The following is a 19,419-nucleotide window of genomic DNA, read 5'->3' on the forward strand; positions in this document are numbered from 1 at the left end:
GAAAAGGGAGAGGAGGATGCCTTAATGTGTCCAGTCCTTCACTTCTCACTCAGATACTACTTCTACTACATTTAACATTAATTTTGTCAATCAGAAGGACTGGAACAAGGCCAAAAATGTGCAAAACTTTTCTCTCTGCAGATTAACTGCTATTATGCATTCCCTTATATGCATGTCTCAGTAGTGTCATTCTGAAACCAAAGCTTATAGAAAGAACATAAAAACAGAGCTGAAATCCACTGTGTTGATAAAAGGGTAGAATTTTGCTCTCGTACATGATTATGACAAAGATCATACCTTTGAATGAGTATTCTTCATGTTTTAGCTTAAGTTATTAAGCGCCAGATTTGGCCATTAGTTATCACTGTACAGATTCCAAAGTCCAATTGACCAATTTTATTTCTTTATACTGGCATATGGCTTAGTCCTGTTTGTATGGAATTTAATGGAAAAAAAACCTTAGAAGTGATTTCCATTGAAATGATATGAAGCACTGAATTTAGGATAACTCCACTGTGAGCAGTATAACTCTGAGGTAACAGATTTGATTTTAGTAGAATTACCCCTGATTCAGAAATACTACTCCCATGGAAGTTAATGGAGGTTTTGCCATTAAACTTCACATATTCAGAAGAACACTATTTTAAACCTAATTTTCCTCTCAGGATCACATAATTATTCTCTTCCGTATAACTGTGTACCACTAACCCAGTGGTTTTCAAATTTCATAGACTCAAGGCATCTCTCAGTAGACTCAAGACACCTCTCAGAAAATGACAGCTCTTAGTTTTCACCCAATTTTTGACTACAGAAAAATAATAGGTCAGAATGTTTTTACCACTATGGATTCCTATTTGTAATCTGTAGGTTTTCACATGGATCATGTTTGTACCCCTAAGAGTGCTAATATTGCATGATACCCTATGGCACCCCTAAAAAGATCTTGAGGCACCCAAGAGTTCTATGGCAGCTTGGTTGAGAATCATTGCATTAACTTTTGGTTTGCTAGCATCAGTACGGGTTGAATCCGGCCCAATAATAGTCGCTGATTGGGGAATGCAGAATCAGCTTCAGAAAGATATTTGTACCAAATGTTATTTTTCTTGCTTTTATTTTGAAAAGGAATAAATGGAGGGATGGTAGAGAAGCAACTAATAAAATTATATAGTACAACTAATCATAGTAAATGTATTGCAGTACTACTTGGGGTGCTTTTAATGTTTTACAGATACAAAGATTCAGGAGAAAGAAAATGAGGAATAGTGTAGTCCTTATTTTTTTTCATATCTATCTATCTATCTATCTATCTAGCAGGGTCTACTGAACTTGAGGAGGTAGCTGGCCAATTTCATGAGCAGATCCTGGGGCTGGCCACCATTTTTGCAGGTTGAGCACAGTGAGCCCCCCTCCCCCCCACCCAATACCTCTGATCAACCAAGGCACTCCAGTAGTCCGACCCCTCCCTGCAAATTTCTAGGTGACCCAAAACAACAGTTTAATTATCCTGACTAAGCCCAGGGAAACCTTTAAACCATGCATTATTAAGCATGGATTCATGGCTTCCCCAGGCTTAACCAAGGTAATTAAGCAGTAGTTTGGGGCTATCTCCAAGCACAGAGGCTGTACCAGCGTCTGTGGAGGCCTAGCCCAACTGTTTGCCAGTGACAGGTGTACACACACAACAAACCAGGCCAGGGTTCCACAGACCCTAGTGCAGCCTCATGGTTTCCTGCCACAGCTGGCCTGGGACCCCAGTGCCAGGGACCCCTGGACTAGATGACGTACAGAAGTCCCTTCCAGCCCTACTGCTCTCTAATTCTATGATTCTCTGCCCCCTCCAAAGGGTTAAGCAGTTCCTTTCTCCCCAGTCAAGTCCACATAGCTGTGGTCACCCTCAAAGATACACAGCTGTTCTCTCTCTGGTCTGCATACTCAGGAGCCCCCAAAACCTGCTCTCTCTTCCCCTTCAGACTGCCCTTTGATCCCAAGTCCTCACCCTATTTCACTGTTGCTCCATTCACCATCACATTTATCTCAGTCTCCTGCTTTTGATGACTGTAGGCCAGGGGTGGGCAATTATTTCAGGTGCTGCAGGGCCACTTAATGAGTTTTGGTGAGCTGTCAAGGGCTGCAAGTGTACACCCCTTGTCAAACCATTAAGCCCCACCCCTTGACAGGTGCCCCATCCCCTGGTCACCATCTTGGGACCAGAAACCCCACCCCTAACTCTTGACCTTTGCCATTGGAAGTCCCTCCCCTTGCCCTAGAAGTACTCCCTTTGGGAGAGGGGGTTTCAGTCTTGGAACTGGAAGACCCACACTGTCACATGGTCCATGACATAAGAAGACCCACTTACTTGACACCAAACCTTACCTTGCTTGCCGGCATGTTGGTTCCAGAATCCCCTGCACCCATTGCATGGTCCATAACATCGGAAGATCCACCCCTATACTGGGAAACACTGCCTCTCCACAAGGTCCACCCTCAGGGTGCATGGCCTGTCCCTGATTCACCAGAAGCTCTGCCCTCTAGGCCATGAGGCACAGGCATGATTTACCAATTAGCAAGGGGTTGTGACCCCTCTAACAACCTGCCCCATCACCCTCAACCAAGCAGTGGGTGTTTTAGACCTCCCCAAGAACGGCACTGAACCAATCAATTTGAGGTCTGCACGGACAAAATCTTTCAGAAGAAATTATTTTAACAAAGTATAGATAAAAAAAAAACACATCAAATACTAAAAATCAAATATTTACTTTAACATATTTTAATTTTATTTTTAAAAATATTTTTGTCCAGATTTGTGTGCATTTGAGTAGTTGTTGCTGGTATGTGTTGTAGGGCTTGAGTTCCCACTTTACTGGCGTCCTACCCGCTAGCAATGTCAGGGTGGGACACTGAGTTAGCACCACCTGTGTGTTCTAGTCCCTGTTCCTGCTTGCCCACCATGATTCTTCTTCTCAGGAAACAGTTCCTGGCAGGTGGCTTGTAGGATCCCATGCACCTTTCTTTGTAAGGGTCCAACCTACCCTTACCACATCCTAGGTCAAAACGGACGTCAGTGTCTTGAGATCTCAACTACAAATGATCACTTGTCATTTGAAAGTCCTGCAATTAAGGAGATGAAAGACTTCCCGGCCAACAGCTTCTTGTAGGCCATCCCTTGGCTATGGACAAAGGCCCCTGTGACTGAACCCTCCTCAATCTTGAGGTACTAGTGTTCTCAGAAAGGAAAACCCAGAAGAAAATGTCAAAGAAAATCAATCAGTGTCTGTTTGTGTGGACTCTGGGTCATGCTTCCCCAGGCCCACAGGCCCCTGGTCTTATCTTCCCTTTAACAAGCTGTGCTCTGTGGGTTCAGAAGCTCCCTACTATGTCCTCACAGCCTTAATATGGACCTTCCGATGGGTTACTGCTCCTTCCCACCTTCTCCCTGTCTGACCTGAGTCTGCGTCTGGCTGGGTAACTCCTGCCATCACTTCATCCATCCATCTTTGCATCCCTGTTTTGCTCCCCACTGCACCCTGGCCTCTTGCAGCCACAGTTTAATGGCTCCATGCTCCTGACCACTCTGCCCTGCTGTAGGGGGGCATGGCTCTCCTGCAGCACATGACCCACTCCTGCTGGCTTCAGTGGCATGCACTGCCTCCCCATCATGCTCCACAGCATTACATGGTTCCTCTCCTGGGGTTCCTCCTGGGTGTGCCTCTGCCTCAGCATGCAGCCAGCTCCTGCTGTCCTCCATGTCATGCTCTGCTTCCCTACTCCACTCTGAGGTGTCCCATGGCATCTCCTTGCAGCCCGGCTCTCTCCTCTGCCAGCCACTCTCCTGGCCACTTTTTCACAGGCCTGTTCTTCTCCGAGGCCCTGCCCTTTTTCTCCATTGATTCGCAGGCTCAGGCTACTCTGAAAATAGTGCACCTGAGCCTCTCATCCTGGTGTCCACCCACAACTGCCCCTCATCAGCCTGCCTACAGTGAATAGTGGGGAAAGTCTGGGTGGGCTGTCTCTTCCCCTTTCACAGTAGTATATAAAAATATAAAATATAAAAGTCTTACTCTTGTATACTATGTGGGGGCTAGTGGGGTATGTGGAAGGTATGAGGAAGTGTAGGGTGTGTGTAAGGGTGCAGGTGTGTGTGTCAGTATGGTGTGGCATGTGAGGGGAGTGGATATGTGTGTGTGATTCTGGTGGGGTGTGTGGTTGGGATGGGTTGGGTGTATACATGGGTGTTGCCCTAGTGCTAGGTCTTGGGAGCTAGTCAGGGGTGGGTGAGGGAGAGATAGGGGCAGGGGGTACATGCAGCAGAACTCACTTCAGTGGTGCAGGTACAATCCGCCCCTTCTCTCTGGCCCATGGCTGCTCCTTGCCTTTCTGCACGGGGCTGAGCCCTGCCCACTCCCACCTGCAGTAGCCTGTCCTTTGCTTCTGCCTGCACCTGCCCCATGCTCCCACCTCCAATGACCCCAGCCAGCACATACAGCTTCCTGTGTGGCTGCTCACAGATGGCTGCTGATAACACCAAATGGGTGGAGTGGGTGGAAGGTGGCTTGGAGTTGGAGTCCCATGCACTGGGGCAGGAGATACCCAGATGCAGCTTTCACCCTTCTCACTGCTGCTTCCCTCCCTACCTGCTGCCCACAGGAAGAGGAGGAGGAGGAGCCCCTGGAGGTGGGGGGAACTGAGCAGTTCCCCAGGTGGCTGCAGCAGTGGCAACAGCAGCCCCATTGGCCAGGGCCAGGGCTCCATGGCAGGTAAGGGTAGGAGCACAGCAGGCACTGCCCTGGGCAGGGGCAGGTGGGGCTCATCCCCATGTGGAGTTCAGCAGTGGGAGTCATGGGCCGGGTACAATTAATTGGTCGGTACCCGCTTGTGGGCCAGATTCAATCAGCTGTATTTTGGGCTGTATTTTGCCCACTGATGCTCTATGGCATATCTGCCAAAGGATGGAGTACCACAACCATTTGAAGTTTCACCATGGACAGCATAAACTGGACTTGAAGATCCCTCTAGTCTTGCCATTTACATAGGCAGCTGTTAACAGCAGGGACTTATTAACCCTTATTTCCTGCATAGTAGCCTTATTGGTAAACTGGGGCACATGATTTTATAATAATATGGACATATTTAAACATAAATATTACAATAAAACTCTAGTTCATCACAATGAATAATATTCTTATTATATCAGGATAGGAGCTGGGTTTCTTTTAACAAATGTGAAAAAAATTGGTAAAACCTTATCTGTTCAGGCAAACTTGTAGTGGGTCTGGTTCCTTAGTATATTTAAATGATCTTAAAGAAGAAATAAACTCCATGATAATTAAATTGCAGACAGTAATAAGTTGAGAAGAACTGTAAATAGCTATGTGGGTAATGCACCCCCCACCAAAAACAAACAAAAAACAAAAACAAAAAACACCCCTCCCCCCAAAACAAAGGATCCTAGACATAATAGAAATATAGGTAGGTTGCGATTGTCAGATTAAAAAAAACAGTATGTAAATGTAATCTGGTACAAGTGAATATATAATATTTCATATACTCTTGGGCACCTTATTTAACAAAGCTATGTCAAAAGAGAGCAACATAAGTAAAAGAATGCTGACGGATTGATTTATTAGGGGAAATTAAAAGTCCTTAGATTAGTTATAAATGGCCTAAATTAGCTTTTAATCTATTCTCTTTTAATTTACCAGCATATACTGGATTGCTGTAAATTTTATGCTATAATGTTCTTGCCAGTATTCTTTTTAGCAATTCAATCTCAAGGCAGCCAGAGTGCCGTAGCAGTCTGAAATACCATCTGCTGAAATAGTGAGCATTGCTCCAATTCCTATAATTTCCTCTAAACATTCCACTTCAGCTGCATGATGCTGTTGCTACATGAACCCAATATCAATGGCTACACTGTATGCTGCATATTAGTCACAGAGCATTGAGCAAAGGGCAAATAAAGGAGCGGTTTGATATATTATCTCTAAAGGGGCTCACAAAAGAGTTCACGGCAGCTGTTCTGTGGAGCCACTGAAGGAAAATGGTGCTATGCTTACGGTGTACAGTGTCTGTCATGCACATTGTGGAGCAAATCCTGTGGTTTTTATTCAGTCAAGATTCCCATTAGCTTTTATAGGAATTTTGTCTCATTAAGGATCACAAGGTCATACCTTCGATTTCAAATTGCTTGAAAGAACCAAATAGTCAAGCTGAGAGACAATATTGTAAAACAGAAAAGTCTGATACTCAGATACTTAAACTGAATACATTGGTTTGTCATGGAGTTAATGATACATAGAAAAAAAGTTACTTAAAGGTATAAGCAATATTAAAATATATTTCAGACTGAGATATGAAAAACAATGGTGGATCAATAAAGGAAAAAAGATAAGGAGGATAGCACCTCCCACAAGATGGTCATATCTTGGATTGATGTTGGTAGATGTTTGTAAAGAAATGAGTGGTGCCAGGTAAGAAAGAAGGGTGGAAAAAAAGACAAGGATTATTGGGAAGATATTATTGGGAACATATTATCCAAAATTCAAATATGTATCTGGTCTTTAAAAATAAGAAGTTTCTTACAAAGGAAATATATTTTTCCCATTTTTGAAAGAGACAGAAAGATCCATTTAAGGTACTTTAAAGAAAGTACAGGTCACAATAAAGTAAATTAAATCCTTCAGGAATTATTATATTGAAGGCTTTTGTTATCAAAAACCTGCACTGATTTCTGTTGTGAATATATGAAATTTTAAGATGTTGCATCAATACTCTATCTGAAGCCACAAAAAACATTTGGGCCAGCCGCAAAATATATGAATGCATAGAAAATATTATATTAATAGCTTTCAAAGAAGAACTATGGCTCTTACAAGAGATAGGCAGACCAAACATAAGTTGCAGCAGTAACAATAAGGAGGCTTTTTAAAAATTGTACTTACTATATCCACACATGCATTGAATATTCTTGTATTCAAAAAAGACTTTATTCCTTATGACAACTGTATCAATGGGTGTTATAAGGAAACTATAAAAGTCACTTCAGATTTAAGCTTTTCTTATCATTTACTGAAAACTACAAACCTTAAACATTAATACCTTTAAAACTAGTTTACTGACAGTAATTTTCTTCAAAAACCTGGCTTGCTTTACAGATCTCAATAATATTTACAACTTCAAATCCAGACTAAAAAACTGTTTGCTTTTTTTTTTCCAATTTATGGCATGAATGAAATGGACAGGAATATGACCTGTCACTTTGGTGTATTATTATTTCAATACACCAGTACTGGTAATCTTGGCTACAAAATACTTCCTATTATAAATCCACTTTCTTAAATCTTCATGCATTTGGAAAGTTATCATTTTATGAGCTGTAATTTTTGATGATCAGGATGTCTCTTCATATAAATATATAAATAATCAAAATCATGAGCAAATATGTTTTAATTTTTTTTTTAAACAAAAGTTACTTTCCCCATTAAACAAGTTTTACCTTTATTGCTTTTAAAAGGCTGCGGCCAATATTACGAAGAGCTGAGCATTTATTTTGGGCATAAAAATAGTCTTCCCTGAAGAAAAATGCAAGGCCTTATTCTAAAGGATATTGGTTTGAACAAGCACAAATATCTGAATATTCAATGATTTAGATATTACCATATCTAATGGCAGGAAATTCTCTAGGATTGTATCCCTTCTCCAATTCCCAAATTCTTCTTAATATGCCTTGTGCTTGCTTCCTGCTGTCCCCCGCCCTGCAGGCAGCAGGTGAGGCAGGCTGTATAGTCTCCCCTGCACTTCGCCTGAAACCACACACCACACATCACACATCCTGTGGGCCTACATGCCACTGTGGTCTCCTCCATGCTACCCCCACTATAATTCCCCTCCCTATCACATGATCCATCCCAACCTGGAGCAGGCAGTTTCTGAGCTCTGGCTTTGGCTTGCCCTGGGCTGGTACTCTAATCCAAGATGAGCCCATCCCCTTCCCCCCACCCCATGGTAAGTAAATACAATATTACAACAAAACAAAATACTTTTTTCATGCAGTGCATAATTTACTTGTGGAACTCATTACTACAGGAGGTTGTAGAGGCAAATAGTATAGCCAGGGTCAAGAATGGACTAGAGAAATTCATTATTAGTTATGAAACAGAAGAGACAGGCATCTCTAAACCAATGATGCCAGGGAAGGTAATTGTGATGGCCAGAACCAGAGGGACTAATAAGCAATAAATATGTGCTTCTTAGAGGCATTTGGTATTTTGCCTAAACAGGTAATATTAGTTAATATAAAGCTTGTAAGTTTGTAAATCACAAATGTAACTTGTCTGTCATAAGTTTAACCAAAATGATAAAATTAACTGTTCATGGAACTGACTGGGCCCCAGAGGCAAAGCTGTAGATGCAAGATTAGCTGACCTAATGGTTTCTGCTCAGGGTTCAGCTTTAACGATAAAAAACTGGATCCAACTGCCTGGCACACCCAACACATCCCAAGAAAGCATATTCAAAGAAAACCAAAAAAAGGGTTGGGGCTTAGGCAGAGCAATGTCAATTTCAAACCTAAAGGTGCTGCATTATAATTTGCTTATTGGATAAATCCAAGTTTCAGTAGTAACCTTTTATGATAATTTTTAACACCTTTCAATCCCATAGGGTAACAGCTATTGGGTAACATTGTGAGTGGCTCTAAAGCCAACAGATTAGCATAAGACTAGGTATAAAAAGCATGTGCATCAGGTGACCAGCAGGAAGGAGGGAACAGAACGGTCATTTCTGTTTCACGCCTGGACCCTGGACTCCCGGTGTGAGTGAGGATCGGATCCTGATCAAGGGACATTCCCTGGTAATCCCTCTGACAGTGTTGATCGGGGACGTCTAACTTCGCTGGAATCACTTGATGCGTACCTGGCATTGAGGGACTATCGATAAGTTGCCAATCCATGTCTGTCTGTCTGTTGTTTTGAATAGCCCAGTGTGGCTAATACCTTCACAGTGCCCAGTTGGCCTGCAACAGAATTGATCTATCTATCTCTCTTTATTATCCGTTATTATTATTTACTATTAGCTCTTTAATACTGCATTATCTGCTTATCACATGTATTTTTCTTTTAACTGTTGTGTGTGCGTAAGCTATAATAAATTTGCCTTTACTTCACTCCCAACTTTGCCTCCTTGATCCGAAACTGAACCAAACAGCCCAGTTGGCCTGTGATAAAATGGATACACTCACAGTCCCCAGTTGACCTGTAACAGGTAATAAACAAGGGTTAAATCACTTTAGATATATGCTCTCCCTCTAAAACAGGGGTGTCAAAGATCTGGCCCATGAAGCCACATTATCCAGCTCCCTGGTACTGGTCCTGGGTCTCAAGCTGACCCACATGTGATCACACAGCCAGCCTGGGACCAGATTCCATGCAGGGCCTGGGACACACTACACACATAAAAACCACACAAGGGCAGTCCAGGACCACCCACAACACGGTTGGATCCAGCACCTGCTCTGGTGCTACCTTACACAATGCCTGCTCTGGCTGGTGCAGGACATGAACCATACACAGCACCCACAACAGCTGGTCTGGGGTGGGTGTAGAACAGCTACTTATGTTAAAGTGTAGTTATGATAAACTATAATTAAGCTAAGGCATCACAAAGGACCTTGGGGGTAGCAGGGTTTACTGACCACTGAATGACTCATTAAAAGACATGGTGAGCAAAAACACTGATTCAAAGAAAAAAGAGTAGCTGAACAACTTAAAGAGTAAAAAGTTAGAACTTACTAGTAAAGTAGAGATAACAAGAAGTGAGCTGTACTCAGTAGGAGGTAAGCTGGAGCTACCCTAACTTAGAGGGAATGAGCTGGAGAAGCCTGAACTCAGCAGGGAATGAGCTCTAGATGCCTGACCTTGGCAGAGGGGAGCTTCAGTTGGTACAGGATGAACTGCAGGCATCTGTATTTGGTGAAGAGCCAAGTAAGTTGTGAAACTCACCTTCTCATAGCAATTAGGGGGCATCAGTTGCACATAATGTGTCACCTTACCATTATCTGGGTAGTTTTGCCGAACTTGGCTGATTGCTATACAGACCCACTAGTGTACTATCCTGAAAAACAATGAGCCTCTCTGAGCTTTCAGCACTGAACATTAGAGTAATTCTTTCTGTGCCATGCCCTGGCTCCAGGAGGCTGGTTGCAGGCATTAGCCTCTGAGAGCGAACAGACCCAAGCCACCTGAACACTGAGGGCCTCTACACGTGAAGGTAAAAGGGCAATGGTATCTAATACGTGATCCACACAATTGCACCTCCTGCCATGCCACATGTGCATTACAGGAAACATAATTGTGGATTGTGCATTAGATCCCATAGTGCCTTATTGCCAGTGCAGGATTGGGCTCCCCCTGCACTGGCAAAGAATCTAGCTACCACAGGGGCTCCCAGCCTCAGGGGCACCACATACAACCTTGTAGCTGAAAGACACAGCTTCTGTGATCTTCCAGCCCCAGGGACATGTGAAACTCTTGGGGTTGGGGGGAAATCACAGCTGCTGAGGTCTTCCAGCCTCAGGGGTATAAGGTGCTGATGGAATCTGGAAGCAGCAACTGCCCTGTTAGACGTTCTCAAGGCCTAACTTCATAGTTGGGTGGAGTCTTTTATGGAGTGATAGGTGCTTTACACATGTGGCTGGTCTCAAGGTAACTACACACTTAATTAGTTATTTGTACAATACCTATAATGTGTAGATAGAGCCCAGGAGCAAGTGCAGAGAAGAAGCTGGCCAGGAACACTACCGCACCCCTACTCCTCAACAGCAGCAGGCACTAGATGCAGCCAGGGGTCCCAGAGCAGATGCCATGTGTGAGCAAGAGGGAGAACTGTGTGTGGGGGGGTGGGGAGGGGTTGGGGGGCAGTCTGTGAATGCCTCATGTGCCAAATCCAGCACCTGCTCTGGGATTGTGCCACATGTGATGCCTGCTTCAGGACCCTAATTGCACATGATGCCCACCCTGGACCAGCCAGAGCAGGCACCATGGGACCTGGAGCCAGCATATTGCAATGGGGGGAGGTCCAGGGGCCTAGTTTGCTCTATGTGGCCAACTACACACTGTTCATCTGGCCAGTGGACCATTTTCACAGGACCCGATGAATTTCATCTGTGCTCTAAAGCATCCACTCCTGCCACTGCTGGAGACAGAATGCTGGGCTAGACAGACCATTGTTCTGACCCAGTATGGCACTTATGTTCTCAAAACTAAGGTAGGAATTAATGCAACTAGAAAATAAAACGTGATTTTCTCTATTTGAATATTAATAAATACTAAAATAAACAAGGTGGAAAAGACCTAATAATGATTCCATTACCCAGTTTTAAAGTGCTCAATGTAAAACTATTTAAAATATTTTTTATGAATGTTTTGCTTTACTTTTTTTTACATAGAGTAATTTCATATCAGAATTAAACACCCTAACACATGAAGAACTGGTAAAAGAGGAGCTTCAGCATTAAAAGTATTCAGATAAGTTCAATTATAATGTGGATTCTCATGAGAGTATTACAATAAAGTGATTTTTGAATTTCTAAACACAAGCTGGAATAATATTTGCATTAAGGCAAGTATGTTTATTGATGGATACCTTATGAATAAGTAGGCTTTTGTAGATTTACAAGGAAACTTTCACTGTGAAATATTTGATTTGGGAGAGGGGGGCAAGAGAAAAATGAAAGAATTTTAAAAAAAAAAGTTCAAAAGACTGAGTTCCTTCCTGAGATCCCATATTAAGAATTCTAGAAGAATTTATAAGGACTGTTCAGTTGTTTGAGAATGCATTAAGTAGTTATGATAATGTTCATCTTTCTAGTCACAATGGCTGTATTACTATTATGAACTGAATTTCAAATCACTTTTCTCTTGGAAGCTAACCTAACTAAACATGCTTATGCCATTACCACAGTCTTTTGTCTTCTCCCTTCATCTCCTTAGTAAGCTGTAGTTTCTTAGGCCTCAGTCCTTCCAGAATTTCACTTTATAGGAAACAATTGAGTTCACAGAGATGACTGAGGTGAGAAAAAGTTATCTACATGCTCTTGTATTTCCAGGATTAGGGCATTCTTCTTATTCTGCCTTGCAGCCTGTCTTCCCTGTTAAGGGAAACAGCTTTCCTATTTAGTCCCTTTGCAGATGTTGATGAAACCAGGTCATACCCACCATGTCTTCACTGAGAAAAGGAGGTGTAAGAAGAGTAAATATTTCCTGACAAAAAAAAAAGAAGAGAAAAAGATCAGAATTGTGGTACTTGCTTTCTATTGCCAACAGACTGCTGAAGAAAATGTAATTTCAGTGAATCACATACAATCCAGTCATCATTTTCTTGATCCTCACTTTAATTTAAGGCAGGCTATGTGCAATTATTTTGCTAATATAAAGAAACAGTGCGCACAGTAACTGAAGAATAGCAAGAAATAGCTTACTGATTTGGGGCTACTTGAACTAGAATAAGGCTTCTCTTCAGTTCACAATGCTTCAGGCAACAACACGTCCAGTGCTGGAGAATGAACAAGGCAAGTAAAACAACTTGTACACCTGGCTCTCTTACCTCATTCAAGATTGCAGCTAAATAATGTGGTCACAGAGGAAGGTAATGCTTACCTGTGCATACCTTAGTGGTCATGACGAAGTGCCCTAGCTTATCTGCTTTTTTTTTTCCTCAGGTATACCAAACAACAGAGTTTTCTAATGAGAAAAAAAGTCATGGTATAAATTATAAGCCTTGCAGCATGATCTGAGTAAAAAGTTTCAGGCAGCCCTATAACCAAGGAATACTGGAGTGCCCCACCCTTCCCAGATGGGTATTACAGGTGCAGGAAACTAGAAGCATGCCTGATTTCTGATGGAACACCAATTTTACAACTGTATAGTTCCAACTTAAATGAAGCCATTCTTGATATACAAGGCATAAGTATTAGGAGAATTAGACCCTCATGCTTACTTGGGGGGCAACCCTGCTAGTGACTTCAATGCTTAATTGAACTTCAGTGGACAGTTCATTCTTGTATGGGTATGTCTATACCTCTTCTATGGCAATCTTAAGACTGCCACTAAAAAACAAGCCCTGCTCACTTGCTCCCATTCTACACGCCACATTTACAGAAAAACATGTAGTCTCTTTTCTGACACATGTCTAGAGATGTTGTTAGAATCAATACTCTGAAATCTTAAACCAACAGAGCAAATCAAAGTTTTCACTTACATGTTGGGACAGTCCTGAGAGTGATGTGGAGCAAGACTAGCACCACATGCCATATGATGCTTTTTCAGCATACAGCATGTGCAAGTGAATGGGCTTATTTCTTTGTGTTGATCTTAAGATTGTCATGGAGGATGCACAGGCATACCTGTAAGTGGCTAGCAATCTGCCTGTGCATTTGGCACCCTGTCTTCCAAGGGGATTATCTGCAAATTACAGCATAGTGGATCTGAGACACTTGCATGAAAGATGGAGGCATAAGGAATGATTCTTAAGCCCTTCTGTTTGCTACAGCTTTTCTGAACAGAGGGCGAACTGTTGCTTTCTATGGTCTATAATCCACCTAGCAGACAGGGAGTTAAAGCATCTTGTTTCACTGCATTTTTCCACTCAGAAAGACTCTCTACCAGAAATGGTTCTGTGCCCAGGGTCACAACAGTAAAAGCCAGCATAATACAGGGTCCAATACTTGACATGAGGTTAATACTCCTCATAGATTAGAGTAGACTAGATCCGTTTCACTTTAGGCACAAAACTACACCATTTCCAGATATTAAAAAAAAAAAAAAATCTGTTTTCCACCATTTACATTTAACTGTTTTCTTTTCTGCACAGCTCAATACTCTGAAAACTTCAACTAACAGAGAGCAAAACAATGTTGCACAGAAACATTCTGAATGTTCAAAACCAAATCTGTGTTGTATTTATGTAGGAAATACTAATGTATTCAGTCTTACCTTAAAAAATGATCTTATGAAATATTGATTTGAAAAATGTGAGTGTATATGTGTATGCATGTGAGATTATATATATATATATCACACACACATGCATATATGTGGGATATACAAAAAACTAAAATTCTTGGTTCCAAAATGATACCTTTTATTAGACCAACTGGAAAATGGCAAGAAAATTGTCCTTTTCTGCAAGCTTTCGGGATCAAAGTCCCTTCGTCAGGCTCTGGGAAAAGTGTAGATGGTACAAGATGGCAAAAAGTCCCCATAGGTAGGAAATAAACTACATTATATGTGGGATCGCGTTCTTCAAACTATGGATCTTAATCCTAAACTGGAGTAAAGTTGGCTTGACTCTATTGACTGGGATTCTTAATGTCAACTTAGAATTTACGCAATAATGTTACAAAAGGTGTTTTCTTTCCCACCTTTTCTTATCTTCTAAGATCAAGGCTAAAATGCAAGCATTTTTAGTAGCTATAAATATGGTGTAGACAAATCAAAATGTCAGTACTACTGTGTTTTTAAATTATCCAGAGAAGAGATGAAAACAGAATACAGCTTCTGTTTTCTCCATTTTTTCTCCCCTGTCTAGTTATTTAATTTTCCCTGATGTAACAATTTGCTTCCTCTTCCTTGATCACAAGCTGAGCCAGAACAAAATTTTATCCCCGACAAGTTCCTGGAAATTCTACAGTTGAAAATGACAGGAGATACATTGCATGATGGGATGGATACCTCCAGTATCCAGAGCTGTTACTTGACTCTGTTTCAAACAGTAATCAAGAAAGATCCTGTTGTTGTTAGTGACATTACTGATGTTGGAAAACTCTACTTAACAAGTATGGATCATCTGTGTAATAGATTTCTAGTGAGTTGTGGCTTTTGATGTCAAGAAAAACTGGCAGAAATTCAAAACAGTGGGCTATGTGGAGATGAAGGTGCTGAAATTCTATTCATGGAAAACAGAAGAGGTTGTAATCAGATCAGAAAGAGACCCCATCATTTCAGTAGCTCCTGATGCAGTTCTTGCTAATGCAAAGGTCAAAGTTCTGCATCTTAACTCTTCTACACTCACCTGCATGTAGGCATAACTACACGCACATAGGAACAACCTCTTAGGACAATAACACTGCCAGAACCTTATCATTAATAATTCTAATCAATCATGTAGTATCTAAAATTTATACTCTCAGTCTGAAAACATCTTTTTTTTCCTCAAATACCAGATTTGGCATATAAATGTGAAATGATTATGCCAAGGCCACAGTGAATCAGTGGCAAAGGTAAAATGAAAGCCAACATGCAGATTCTATTCCATATCTAAGATATCCAAGTGGCACTTACATGGCTTGCAATGTTTAAGTCACTAAACACACTCCTGTGGTAAAAATATGTTATAATCTAGTCATTATGATTTTGCAATAACGTTTGTGTAGCAGCTGTGTGGTAAAAATGTCTCATCTCCCTACACAAAGGCTTCACAACTGAGAACTGTTTAGTTTCACTACATAATTGCTTCTGCATATTATCACACTTGCTTCTGCTAAGGTATGTAGGCCAATGATAGATTTACGAGTAGCACTAGACTTCTGCAGACATAGCCAGGAACAGATGCAACAAATAACTCCTTACGAGAGATAAGAGAAGAGGGACAGGGAAAGATGCTGATGGGAAAAACTCAGACCTTGACCGAAGAATGACCGAAATGGACTTAAGGACGGCCCCAGGGAGGAGATTTAAGATGTAAATGAGACATGTATGTAAACAGTCATAGAACATGTACCTGCTAGACATATGTTGTAAGACGTAATACTTGGGCTGCCAATAATTACGCGACACGTTAGAATCTTTTGTTTATGTTAGCTATAAAAAGGAACCCCATCTCTGTTTGGGGTCGACACGGATTTGAGTAAATTAAGCTCCCTTGTCAAACTTGTTTGCAAACAATAAATCTGAACTTGGACCCAGCCTGTGTGTGTGACTCTCTCCTAGGGGTGGATTGGACAAGCCTCCAGGGGCACGAAACTAGCCATTTGTGCAACACTCCTATTCCACATACAGCCATAAAATAGACAAGAATTGTAGCTCAACTTCAGCCTAAAAAAAAAAAAATCCTTAGACACACAGTGTTTGCCAATATGGTCACCAAATTCTTATGTGGAAGAAGACTGTACACAGAGGACTGGATCTTATTCCACTTACTAGACATATAAATGGCATTTGGACATCTAAAGGCTTTGTTACACATTGATTTTAGGTAGCTCACGAAGCTCTTAATCTCTGGATTGTTCACATATTAAGACATGTAAACTAGTTTTAAGCACCTTTATGGCCATGTCCACATGAGCATGGACATGCATTTGCAGCATCACCAATAGTTTGTGCTGTTACTTTGTGTTACAGTGCATGCCCCTGCCCATACGATTTGTAGTAGGACAAGTTGTCCTGCTGCTCCATATGCTGTGGAGGCAGAGAGGGGAGGGGGGAACTGGCTGGAGCATAGGGTGCTTCAGTGTACAGCTAGTCAGCAGGCAGCCCCTATACTGAGGCACACTGTGCCCTGGCCAGCTGGGGAGTGGCATGTACAGATGGGCGAGAAGGCAGTCCCAGGCTGATGCCCCATCTTCATGCATTGTGCAGACCCAGCACTGAGGCATCCTGCACCCCAGGCAGCCACTTCCCAGCTAGCTGAGATGCAGGGTGCCTCAAGACATGGAAACAGGCAGCCCTGGTGTCGGGGGTAGGTGCTGTATGGCCTAGGCCTGGGGTTGGCAAAATGGTGGATCCAGCTGGCAGCTGGACTCTATTACCCAGCAGCCCCTGCCTGCATGGCTGGAGCCGGTCTCCATGGAGGCCCCAGCTGCAGCTGCACTGTGATAGCGCAAGGTTGGGGTTGCCATGGAGACCAGCAACACATGGAGTGGCACTGGCAGGGTGCGCAGTAGGGCAGGGCAGGATAGGGCAGGGGGCTGCTCTAGAGCCACTGGGATCTTATGGTGGGGCAAGTTGGTCCAGGGCCAGGGCAGAGCTGTGATCCATTGCCTGCATGCCCCTGCCTAGAAATGCAGGCTGCAGATTGCAGCTCTGCCCCAGCTCCTTGCAGCGGTGATAGCGTGGCCCAGAGCTGGGGCAGAGCCATGATCTGCTGCCTGTGCACCCTTGCCCACAGCATGCCCATTGCAGATCATGGCTGTGCCCTGGCCCTGGACCAAGCTGCTCTGCTGCAAGATATCAACAGTTCCAGAGTAGCCCCCTCCCCTGCCCTGCGCTGCCTGCGCGGCTGGGGCCCAGACTATTTCCGGCCCAACGTCTTACCGGAGGACAGTGTTGTCAGGATGGGGACCAGTGATATCATAGTCACTCTCCAGTGTTATCTTTCTCACCTGCTATGTCTTTGATATTTTTTTTAAGTTAGGATCTGGTTCTGCTGGCTGATAGGTCTGGGCCTGTCCCCAGGAGATATTTCTTCATGGGCTTTGCCTCCCCTTACACCCGAACTTTAGCACATCCTAGATGTTATCCACATTCTTCTTTTGGACCATGACCCCTTGTCACAAGTATGATGGCACTCCTATGCCACCAGGGTCCTGGTGAGGCCCTTCTAGTTGCTTCAGCAAAAGTCTGTTGATGAGCCAATCCTATCTTGGTCCACTGCTAATTCAGGGTTCATCTTCAGTATTAATTCCTTAGCAGGCTCAAGTGACAAAATCAACTTAAGTTCCTGCATGCATTCAGAGTTGATCCTCCTCCCTATCAATTCATTTAGTAGTCCAAAAAAAGGACAATCAACTTAAGTCTGCACATTCACACAGGGTCAATCCCCCTCCATCAATTCATTTTTTCCTTTTTTTCTTTTTTGTAGTCCTGAACAAAAAGAAAAATAATGTAAAGAAAAAAACTCATGCCACCTGGGTCAACTTTCCCACTCAGTGAAGGCTTGGCCTCTTTGTTTTACATACCACCCATCTCCTTGGGCACTGAATTCCACCCAGGCTTCAATCCAATGTTCTGTCAATGATCCTTGTTCAATGGTGATCCTCTGACCACTCATGCCTGCTGCCATGCACTCCTTTACTGCAGCTCACCGCAGGCCGATGCAGGCAGGAGAGTCCTCCAGCATCCTCCCTACTTGGATATTTTGAGCTCTCCTCAGCTGCCCCTCTCTGGGGCTGGACAGATTGCTTCCAGCCCTCTCATCACCAATCCAGACAGAGCACTTGATGCAAAAACATGGCGAGGTGCTTCAGGCTCCAGCTGTACTCCTTGCCACACCTGAAGTAAGTGTAGGGTGATTGTAAACCCTGAAACTTCCTCCGTGCCTGGCACTTCTCTCTTCAGACCTGGGCAAGCTGCTCTCTTGTCTCCACAAGCCACAAAATGCACAAATTACATGTTAGTCTGGGCACGGCACTGCTAATTTGCAGCACTACAGCAAAGTTTGCTCCTGGGATTTCCTGGTAGCAAAAAACAAAAAAACAAAAATGAAAAAAAACCCCAAACCCTGAAACAAAAGTGACACAGACCATGCCAAAGTGTTGTACACTGGGACAAATGCAGAGATGGGAAAGCAAGCAGGCTGCCTTTCCACCCATCTCCACATGCTACAGAGCCCTTGCACTGATGAACACTGCACCCCAGCCAGCCGTTCCCTAGCTGGCTGGGGCACACTGTGCATTGGGACAGGGGAGCAGCCAGCTTGTCTCCATGTGCTTCAGCATGGAGGCTCTGCAACTCCATGTGTTGGGGAGGGAGAGTGGATGGGGCTTAGGGTGCCTCAGCATGGGGCTAGCTGGGAGGTGTGGAGGTGGGGGAGCAGGCAGCCCAGGGCTGTCTGGGGTGCAGTGTGCCTCAAGACAGGGGAACAGGAACAGGACTGGCTGCTTTCCTGTTTCTTCATGCCTCAGCAGGGGTTTCTGCTGTGCAGTCCCTGTGCTGAGGCATGTGAAGATGGGGGCTCCACTGCAAAGCCCCTGGGCTGAGGCACGTGAAGATGGGGGAGCAGGCAGCCCTGGACTGGCTGCTCCTCTGTTTTAAGGCACACTGCATCCCAGCCAGCTGCTTCACACTGTACCTCAGTGCAGGGGTTTCATGTGCCTCAGGGCTGACTGGGGTGCAGAGTGCCTCAATGCACGGGCTGTGCAGTGCACAGAGATGGGCGATCAGGCACCCCTGGGCTGCCTGCTTTACTGTCTCTACATGCCACTCCTGAGCTGGATAGGGCACAGGGTGCCTCAGTGTGGAGGCTGCCTGCCAGCTAGCCCTACACGGAGGCACCCAGTCCCCCCCCCCCCCCCACACACACACACTGCAACACATGAAGTGGCAGAGCCCATGCACTGAGGCACGTGGAGATGGGAGCAGCCAGTCCTGTGGTGGCTGCTCCCCTGTCCCAAGGCACACTGTGCCCCAGCCAGCTGAGGAGTGGATGGTG

The sequence above is a fragment of the Alligator sinensis genome, unplaced genomic scaffold (genome assembly GCF_000455745.1).
Source record: "Alligator sinensis unplaced genomic scaffold, ASM45574v1 scaffold112_1, whole genome shotgun sequence".
NCBI classification, from domain to species: Eukaryota; Metazoa; Chordata; order Crocodylia; family Alligatoridae; genus Alligator; species Alligator sinensis.